The 10,965-nt window shown below is 36.3% G+C and overlaps 1 non-coding gene and 1 pseudogene across 1 annotated transcript; one reads left to right on the top strand and one right to left on the bottom strand.

Annotated features, from left to right (window-relative positions):
* The first annotated feature begins 4,613 nt into the window (after positions 1-4,613).
* On the top strand, positions 4,614-5,340 carry LOC122429935 (annotated as a pseudogene).
* Positions 5,341-10,221: 4,881 nt separating this feature from the next.
* Positions 10,222-10,328, bottom strand: LOC122425254. The gene has a single exon (XR_006264795.1). It is a non-coding gene; the product is annotated as a U6 spliceosomal RNA (small nuclear RNA).
* Between the last annotated feature and the right edge of the window lie 637 nt (positions 10,329-10,965).

Here is a 10,965-nt window from a genome sequence, read left to right as displayed (position 1 = left end):
GTAACATTGGTTTAGCTTATCCGGCATTATCACATTACAGCCTGATTTTTAAAAGTAAACGTTTAGTCAAGAGAGTGGTTACTCAGGAAGGAGGAAAGGGTTGTGATGGGGGCAGGAGGGTGCACTCTGATAGTCTTTATTTCTTGACCTAGATAGTGGTTACAGATATATTTGCTGTATAATTATTTCTTACTGAATATGTATGCATCAGTGTGAGTGGCTCAGTCATGTTGGACTGTTTGCAGTCCATACCCCATAGACTCTAGCCCACCAGGCTCCTCTGTCCATGGAATTCTCCAGACAAGAATACGGGAATGGGCAGCCATTCCCTTCTCCCGGGTATCTTCCTGACCTAGGGTCTCCTGCATTACAGGCAAATTCTTTACTATCTGAGCCACCAGGGAAGCCCATGAATGTTACATTATACATTTTTTCTCAGTCTGTGTTATATTGGGGGCATTTTTTTAAATTTACCGTAAAATACACAAGATTTACCATTTTACTCATTTTTCGGCATGCAACCCAGTGTCGGTAAGGACACTCACATTTTATGCGTCCATCCGTCCATTTCCAGAACTTTTCATCATCAGAAATTGAAACTCTATACACATTAAACAATAACTCCCCATTCCTTCCCCCCATGCCCTGATAACAATTATTTTATTTTCTATCTCTATGATACTTCATATAAGTGGAATCATACAATATTTGTCCTTTTGTGTCTGGCTTATTTCACTTAACATGTCTTCAAGGTTCATCCATGTTGTGGTATATATCAGAATTTCCTTCCTTTTTAACACTGAATAACATTCCATTGTATGCATATGCCACATTTTGTTTTCCCATTCATTCAGCAATGAACATGTGAATTGCTTCCTTAGTGTGTATCTTAACAATTTTTTAGATGTGGCTTGAATTTCTACAGCAGGACCATGTTAAAGGAGCAAAGAAGCTTAAAAGAAAAAAGTTGTACTTTGCAATTAATGAATATCAGCACAAAAGAATAATTAAAAAATAATTGCTTTTTCCAAGAGCAAGTGTCACTGAATTCAGACAACCATGTCCAGATGTTGACTCATTCTTTATAGTGAGGATTTGTGTTGCCTTACTAAATTTTAAAGAAAGACCCCTTTGGGTAAAAGGGGTATACGTTTACCCAATTGTGAGAACTAAAATCCTAATAACATGTCGTGACAAATAAGTCCTTGCTGTTGAATAGTATTGTACCACTTTCCCATCTCTTAAAGAAATAAAAGTGTTTATGAAATTTAGGACTATGTTGATAGGGCTTTATATTCTTTTGCTGATTTGGACATTTGGTTGAAAATCAAAAATCCTTGAGTCATAATTTCTCTTAATATATTTTCTGCATTATAGTTGCAAGCAAACCAAGAACACTCTTTCTGAGCTTCTGGCCTTTCACATCTTTGGCCTGCCTTGGTGTCTTCACACAGTTATATGAAGTTTAGGAAACTAAGCCTTGCTCTCATATGCTCTAGTAACTATGAATGTTGCTGTAGTAGTGTGCAATAGTATGGAGAAAGACTTGTGATGTAATGTAAGAAAAAAATGCAGAGTACTAAATTCTATGTACAGTAAGATTATAACCTTATAAAAACATGAATCTTTGTTTACTTATTTGTTTATTTTGGCTGCATTGCACAGCTCGTAAGTATGGAACAACAACAGTAGAATGTGTAACTTTTCTTCCTGCTGATTTTTCTAAAATAGTTTTATGTAAAACATATTTTAAGATTTGCCATGTATTTGAAAAAAATAATGCCATAATACCAAACTTCCTTGAAAAGAGAATAATTGGGTTTACTTCAGTTCAATTCAGTTGCTCAGTTGTGTCCGACTCTTTGCGACCCCATGAACCGCAGCACGCCAGGCCTCCCTGTCCATCACCAACTCCCGGAGTTCACTCAGCCTCATGTCCATTGAGTCAGTGATGCCATCCAACCATCTCATCCTTTGTCATCCCCTTCTCTTCCTGCCCTCAATCTTTCCCAGCATCAGGGTCTTTTCCAATGAGTCAGCTCTTCGCATCAGGTGACCAAAGTATTGGAGTTTCAGCTTCAACATCAGTCCTTCCAATGAACACCCAGGACTGATCTCCTTACTTCAAGCATGTTTTTATATTTTAAATAAAATCTGCATTAAGGGGAAAAAAACACATTAAGGAAATGTAGTATAAGTCTGGAGAAATTATGGGTGCTATTTTTTTTCTTCTATTTTCCAAATGTGCTGTTACATAGTCACTACTTTTCATAATAACGTTATTTTTAAAAATTAAAATAAGGGACTTCCCTTATTTGATTCCTGGTCAGGGAACTGAGATCCCACATGCTTCATGCTGAGGCCAAAAAAAGTAATTAAAATAATAAAAAATTGAATCTACACAATCTTTAAAATTCATTTTACACCGTATTTTACCTACAGTCAATGCAGGAAGTTGTAATGGAGAAACAGGCGGTTCCTATATAAGGTAGGCTAATGTTTTAACTATCACCGTTTTCATAACACCTATGGAGCATTTATGATGTGTCAGGAACTGAACTATTTTATCTTTGTTTTCATGTGCAATTCCTTGAGGTAGATATTAAGCCCATTCTACAGATGAGGCATGTAAGACCTGAAGAAGTTAAAAGAGACTTGCTTATAATTTAAAAGCCACCAAGTTTATGTTGGAGCCTGAAGCAGATTCCAGGTCAGCTGGATAGAAAGAATTTTTAACACTATTAAGTGTGGTATACATTTCTAAAATTGTAGTAACCTCTGAAAAACATTCAAGCTATATCATAACCCCCATGAAGGTAGTATCTGGTTATCAACAGAGGCAGGGCCTCCAAGGCCCTGGAGGGGTCCTAGAAATGATCTCTTGAAAGAGCTAGGTATTTTACTTTGTAAAAAAAATTTTTTGTTTTTAGTTCTACCACTTTATTGCTACCAACCCATCTCCCTCCACCCTCATGCACACATGCTCAGTCATGTAATCCCATGGACTTCAGCCTGCCAGGCTCCTCTGTCCATGGACTTTTCCAGGCAAGAATATTGGAGTGGGTTGCCATTTCCTTCTCCATGTAAAAATTTTTAAAGTAATATCATTTTGTATTTTTTCCTTCATAAGGGCCCTCCCCAAAACCTGGATTCACCCCTGTTAGTAGTGATTTTTAACAATCATTTGGGAATCTGACTCAGTGGTGTTGTAACTTCAATAGGTACTTTAAAAGGTTATAGTCATGTTTTATAACAACATGGAAAAATGCTATAACTCAAGGGCAAAAAGCAAGATAATAAATTATATGTATACATTATGATTGCATATAAAATGTGAATTCAAGGACTGAGGGAACTTGAAAGCAATAAAACCTTTTTATTTGTTCAAATGAATATATATTCAAATATATATATATTTTATATATTAGGTACTGTTTATGTACCAGGTCTTATGCTTTTTGTTATTTGGGATTTTTTTAAATTAATTTCTTTTATTGATAGAGGTTTGGAACTTGGGTAAATATGTTGGCGACACTGTCTTAATTGTCAGATGAAAGTCATTTTTCATATACCTTTATTTTTACCCTTTGTCTACTATGACCACTTAAGAGATACAGAGATATTTGAATCTCTGGACCTCTGAATTCTCAAAATTTGGAGAATGGGCAAAGTGGCCTCCAAATTTCTTCCCACTCTTAACATTCCATAATCATTATCACTGCTCTTTCTTTCCAGATTACCCCTTTATTTCATTATAATGGACTATACAGCAGCAAGAAATGTAGCTGATAAAAATCTAGTTTTTCAACTGTAACAATTGATTATAACTTTACAGAAATTATAATCAGAAGCAGAATTATGTAGTTTTATATAAATGGAAATTGGTTCTCTGATGATAGTTCCAATTTCAAACAAGGCAAATCACTGGTAACATCCACTGTTTTATTTCAGCAGAGAAAGAATTTTATTCATGTATATTTCCTTTAGATCTCAATATTTTTGCCTTGAGACACTAACTTCAAAAAACTTTCAAAGGAATTGAACAGAGGTATGGGTAAATTAGGTTGGTCTTTTAATAACTGGGATATGACGACTTTTCTAAATATGAAAGTTTTTTAAAATTACTTTTTTTTAATGAAAAATATTATGGGGAAAAGTTTGAGGGAGAAACTATAGCAGAATGGTATGAGTGTAAATTTTGTAGTCAGACAGAACTAGAATGGAATCTATTCTGAAACTGCTTAGCTTTGTGATCCTATGTGAGCGAATTATTTTTCCTCTCTAAGCCTTAGTTTACTTTTCTGAAAATGAAAGTAATATTAATGCCTACCTCACAAGTTATAATGAAAGTCAAATTAGATAATGTAAATAAATTTGTTGAGTAAAGTGTTTATAATGTTAGTTAAGTGGTACTAAATATTAATATTAGTGAAACTAATTTAAATACTATTAAATTTATTAAATATTAGATATATAAAGTTAAACTTTCAGATATGATATTTCATTAAGGAAACAGTTTTAGAAAAATCAATTAGCAAGTTAACCAAGAATAGAATGTTTTCCCAGTTTTTAAAAGAATAAACAAATAGGCCTTTTGGCTGTTGGAGAGCACCATGGCAGGGGGCAAAAACAAGTGCCTTCTGAAAAGTGGCAAAAAGGTTGCCAAGAAGAAAGTGGTTAATCCATTCTCTAGGAAAGATTGGTATGATGTGAAAGTAGCAGCTATGTTCAGTATATGAAATGCTGAATAAACACTAGTCAGTAAAACTCAAGGAATCAAAATTGCATCTGATGGCCTCAGGGTCATATTTTAAAAGTGAGCTTTGCTAATCTGCAGAATAATGGAGTTTCATTTAGAAAATCCAAACTAAGTGCTGAGAACGGTTAGGGCAAAAACTGCCAATCAACTTCCATGGTATGGATCGTAGCTGTGATAAACTGTGTTCCAAAATGTTCCAAAAGTGGCAGGCCATGATTGAATCTCATGTTGATGTCAAGACTGCCAATGGTTATTTGCTTCATCTATTCTGTGTTGGTTTTACTAAAAACCACAATAGTCATATTTGGAAGACCTCTTGTGTTAAGGAAGCACCAACAAGTTCACCAAATCCAGAAGATGGTTGGAATCATGACCTGAGAAGTGCAGACAAAAACTTGAAAAAAAGTTGTCAATAAATTGATTCCAGATAGCATTGAGAAAGATATAGAAAAGGCCTTGCCAATCATTTTATCCTGTCTATGATTACTTGTTAGAAAAGTAAAAATCCTAAGAAGCAAAAATTTGAATTGGGTGAACTAATGGAGCTTCATAGTAAAGGTAGTAGTTTGGGGATGAGTTGAATGCTAAACTTGAATGAGATGATGGATATGAGCCTCGTGGCTCATATCAGATTCAAGAATCTGTTCAAAATTCAGATATTTAATGGTGACAAATAAAAAGTCTTATTTGTGATGTTTAAAAAAATAGAATAGGCGGCTGTTGTCAACTAAAATCAATAGTGTGTTCAGTAACAGTCCTTTCTGAGTAGCAGGTTCAAAGTTATCTTTCACTTTTTTCTTCTTTGCTTCTCTATTTTTTTTTAAAAAGTTGCACATTGTACATTTATTCCTTTTGTTAAAAAAGAGTATTTTTTTTAAAAAATGAATTAAACATCTGTCTGTCCTGTGAACATTAATTTTATAAAAGATCAGGGAGGGGAGGGAGGTGGGTGAGGGGTTCAGGATGGGGAACACATGTAAATCCATGACTGATTCATGTCAATGTATGACAAAAACCACTACAATACTGTAAAGTAATTAGCCTCCAACTAATAAAAATAAATGGAAAAAAATAATAAATAAATAAAAAATAAAAAAGACCAGGGAATTAGTATGCCATTTTGGATTCTTTTCTAGTCTCCAGTAGACAAAATAAATTTATTTGTGAATGAATCAATAAATATTTAGTTATCAGTGTGTATACTTAGTTTTTTGGAGTCCAAAGTTAGATGCATCCAGAAGTTGGATAAAATGTCACTCCCTGAGAATAAAACTAGTAAGACTCAACATAAACAGGATGAAATTAACCACTAATAGGGAATCTAGTCAGTGTGATTAGACTGCCTAAGAAGCTATTAAAATAAATAGTGTATCCATGAAAACTACTATTGTAGTTGTTACTCAGTTTTATTTCCCTCCTTATTGTCTTTTAGTATTTTTTAATTAGTACTTCAAAAGTTATATGTTTGGTGCTGTGTTATTTATTGCTGGGTAACAATTTACCCCAAACCTTAGTGCCTTAAAACAGCAAACATTTATTATCTCACAGCTTCTGAGGGTCAGGAATTTGGGTGCTACTTAGTTGGGTGCCTCCGGCTCAAGGTCTCGTGAGATTGCTGGGAGCATCTGCTTCCGAGGTCACTCATGTGGTTGATGGTAGGATTCAGTTCCTCGTGAGATTTTGGTCGAAGACCTCAGTTCCTCACTGGTCGTTAACCAGAGGCCTCTCTATAGGGCAACCCACAACATAGCAATTGTCTCTCCTCAGAGTGAGCAATAGAACAAGAGGGAGCTCTCAAGATGAAGCCATAGTCTTTTTGTAACCTTATCTCAGATATGACATCCCTTCTGCTGCATTCTATTCAGTAGAAGTGAGTACACATCTATACACAAGGGGAGGGGATCACAGGAGGGCATGAATACTGTACTTTCATTAAAGAGATCATTGAAGGTCATCTCAGAGCCTGTCTACCGCAGGTATAAAACCATTCATTAAACTTCCTTTGCTTGCTCTGATGTCATCACCAGCTATAATTCCAAATGTAATCTCACCTTGTATGTCATTTGTTTGTAAGCAGAGAGAGTACACTGAATAACACACAGAAGTTCCTCATCATTTATTAAATTAGTAAATATTTTTAAACACTTGAATTTTGTCACCTGCTGGCCTTGTGAGTTTGGTAAGTGTGATTCAGTCTTCCTAATGCTGATAAGTATTAATATCTAAACCTAAACTTGTGACCAGGCCCAGGACTGTAGTCCTGCTTTGAGAGGGCCCACCTGAGCTATCAGGAGGCCTCCTTCTCCAATAGGAATGACAATATAAAACACCTACATGGGGGCTTCCCTGGTGGTCCAGTGGCTAAGACGCCATGCTCCTAATGCAGGGGGTCAGTGTTCAATCCCTGGCCAGGGAACTAGATCCCACAATGCCACAACTATGAATTCACGTGCCGCAATTAAAGATCCCACATGCCGCACAAACGAAGAAAAATACCTACATGGCCAGGCAAGTTAACTTGGGTTAAGTAACTTGACTGTAAGCAAACTTGTATGTAAGAAACATTTCTCCTTGGGGACTTCCTGGTGGTCCAATGATTAAAACTCTGTGCTCCCAATGCAGGGGACACAGGTTCAATGCCTGATCGGGGAACTAGATCCCACATGCAGCTAAGACCCGGTGCAGCCAAATAAAAAAAAAAAAAAGCATTTCTCCCAACATGGCATTGAATTCTACAGTGATAACTGTATTAAAACATGTATCTATTTATTTTAAGAACTAGGTAGCTTAATTTTTCAATCTAATATCTGCATTCAGCTTATGAAAGGATAATCTGATACATGGTCTCAAAATCCTTAATCACATCTTTTTATATAAGGGAATATTTACTCTTTTACTATGTAAGATAATATTCACAGGTTCTAGTAATTAGAATATAGATACAGCTTTTTTTTTTTTTTTTTAGACACAGCTTTTTGAGGGCCATCATTCAGCCGACGACGGGGCTGTTGTCTGTAAAAAAAAATTTTAAATAATAGTAAAATTGACTAAATGTCAGTCTACTTTTTGTTATCACCCTGTGCACGCAATTTTAAACAATGTCAATGATAAAATACTACTGGTGGGGGCAGACCATTTCCAACAGCTTCCCCCACCCTCAGTGTGATCATAATGCCCGTATTCTAGTATGAGCTCTTCGGCCTGCTTTAACTTTTCAGGGACAAATTCTGCAAAAAAACAATTTGGTGATTTATCAATAGCAAACCATGTCACCACATCTTGATATGACTGACTCCTCATCCTTCAGAAATCGACTTAAATAAATGTCACCTACCCAAGGAAAATTTCTCTAAAAACTCTTTCTAGATTCGAAGTGCCATACCACCTCTCCCACGTATTTCCTGTATCTGTTTGTTTCTTTCACAGCGCTTGCCACACATTGTGGTTATTTTATTTGCAGGTTAATTTTTTCCCTTCTCCCTTACTTATTTGTAAGATCTAAGACTTTTATGTCTTGTTCTCTGAATTATCCCCCAAACCCAGCACAGAACCTGGCACATGGTAAATGTTCAATTTTCATTGCATTCTCAGCTTGTGTACTTCCCGTAAAGCACATTGGCTCAATGTTGGACAACTCTTCTTTCTTCATCTCCTGTCCATTACTCAAAATGAAATAGCCACTTATTGTTTAGGACTGGTGACATAGAAAATTATTTATCTCTATAATTCAGAAACAGCTGCAGTGTCATGGATCTTAGCAGAATTGTTTCTACTGCTCCAAACTCCATCGTGAACATGATTAGTAATGTTTTATGCTGGAAATTCACAGATATATCATAAGACCAAATCACAAAGTAAAATATAAATATGGCATTCACATTTTGAAGGGGACCTACGCATTTTGCCCAGGCATGACACTAGAAATTACAAGACTTTAGTGTGCACCTCAAACTTAGCAAGTTCCGAATATAAATCATCAGTTTCCTTTCCAAACCACACATGTGTGAGTGCTAAGTCGCTTCAGTCATGTCCGACTCTTTGTGACCCTATGGACTGTAGTCTGCCAGGCTCCTCTGTCCATGGGATTCTCCAGGCAAGTATATTGGAGTGGGTTGCCATGTCGTCCTCCAGGGCATCTTCCCGACCCAGCGATCGAACCTGCATCTCCTGTGGCTCCTGCATTGCAGGCTGATCCTTTACTGCTGAGCCACTGGGGAAGCCTCTCCAAACCACCTGCTCCTCTTAATTGCCATCAACATTTCTTTTAGTGGCATAGCTCTACACCTGGCTAGTTCTCCAGGCTCAATCTCTAGCTTTCCTTTCTTCTCCCTTTACTCTTTCTTCCTAGGAGATCTGACCCATCTCCAAGTCTAAAATCTTATCCCTACAGTGTTATTTCTAAAATACGTCCCTAATCCTCTCCTATTTGCTCCAGACTCTCAGCTGCCTACTGTTCTATCTTAGAAACATCACAGGCATTTCAAATTTATCACATGTGCCTGCATGCTAAGTCACTTCAGTTGTGTCCGGCTCTTTGCGACCCCATGGACTATAACCTGCCAGGCTCTTCTATCCATGGGGATTCTCCAGGCAAGAATACTGGAGTGGGTTGCCATGCCCTTTTCCAGGGGATCATCCTACATCTTTATCCATTCATCTATCTGTGGTCATTTAGGTTGCTTCCGTGTCTCGACTGAGTGCAGCTGTGAACATTGGGCTGCATGTACCTTTTCGAATTAATGTTTTCTCCAGATATATGCCCAAGAGTAGGACTGCAGGATCATATCTCCAGCATTTATTTGTAGACTACTTAAAGATGGCCATTTTGACTGATGTGAGGTGGTACCTTTTTGAAGTTTTGATTTACATTTCTCTAATAATTAGCAATGTTGAACATCTTTTCATGTGCCTATTGACAATCTGTGTGTCTTCTTTACAGAAATGTCTATCTTTTTTTTTTTTAGTTGTGTGAACTGTTTGTGTATTTTGGAAATTAAACCTTGTTGGTCACATAATTTGCAAATATTTTCTCTCAGTCCATAGGTTGTCTTTTCATTTTGCTTATTGTTTCCTTTTCTGTGCAAAAGTTTATAAGTTTAATTAGGTACCATTTGTTTATTTTTGCTTTTATTTCTATTGCTTTAGGAGACTGACCTAAGAAAATATTGGTATATGTCTGAATATTTTGTCTATGTTCTCTTCTAGGAGTTTCATGATACCATGTCTTATATTTCAGTCTTTAAGCAATTTTGAGTTTATTTTTACATATGGTGTGAGGGAGTGTTCGATTTCATTGTTTTACATGTGACTATCCAGCTTTCCCAACATTACTTGCTGAAGAGACTGTTATTTTTCTATGTATATTCTTACCTTCTTTGTTGAAGATTAATTGACTGTAGGTATGTGGGTTTATTTCTGGGCTCTCTATTCTGTTCCATTGATCCATATGTCTGTTTTTGTGCCAATACCATACTGTTTTGTTTTGGTTTTTTGTTATCCTTGCACAGGGACCATGCCAATCTTCTCTGTGTTATTCCAATTTTAGTGTATGTGCTGCCAAAGCAAGCACAATACCACCCTGTTTTGATTTCTGTAGCTTTGTAGTATTGCCTGAAGTCTGGGTGGGTTATGCCTCCAGCTTCATTCTTTTCCCTCAGGGTCACTTTGGCAGTTATGGGTCTTTACGGCTCATGGGGTTGCAAAGAGTCGGACATGGCTGAGCAACTTAACTGATGGTTCTATATAAATTTTCGGATTATTTGTTCTAGTTCTGTGAAAAATGTCATGGGTAATTTGATAGGGATTGCATTAAATCTGTAGATTGCTTTGGGTAGTATGGCCATTTTAACATATTAATTCTTCCAATCCAAGAGCATAGGATATCTTTCCACTTCTTTGAATCATCTTCAATTTTCTTTATCAATGTTTTATAGTTCTGAGCATATAAGTATTTCATCTTCTTGGTCAGGTTTATTGGTAAGTTTGGTTTTTTTTTTTTTTTGGATGCAATTTTAAAAGAGATTATTTTTGTACTTTCCCTTTCTGATATTTCATTGTGAGTATAAAGAAATGCAGCCTTCCTAACAGCATACACAAAGATAAACTCAAAACGGATTAAAGACGTAAATATAAGACCAGAAACTATAAAACTCTTAGAGGAAAACATAGGCAGAACACTCAATGACATAAATCAAAGCAAGATCCTC

Source organism: Cervus canadensis, chromosome 1 (assembly GCF_019320065.1).
Source record: "Cervus canadensis isolate Bull #8, Minnesota chromosome 1, ASM1932006v1, whole genome shotgun sequence".
Classification (NCBI taxonomy): domain Eukaryota; kingdom Metazoa; phylum Chordata; class Mammalia; order Artiodactyla; family Cervidae; genus Cervus; species Cervus canadensis.
Note: the sequence above shows the minus strand (reverse complement) of the source record. Positions and strands in the feature narration are given on the sequence as shown.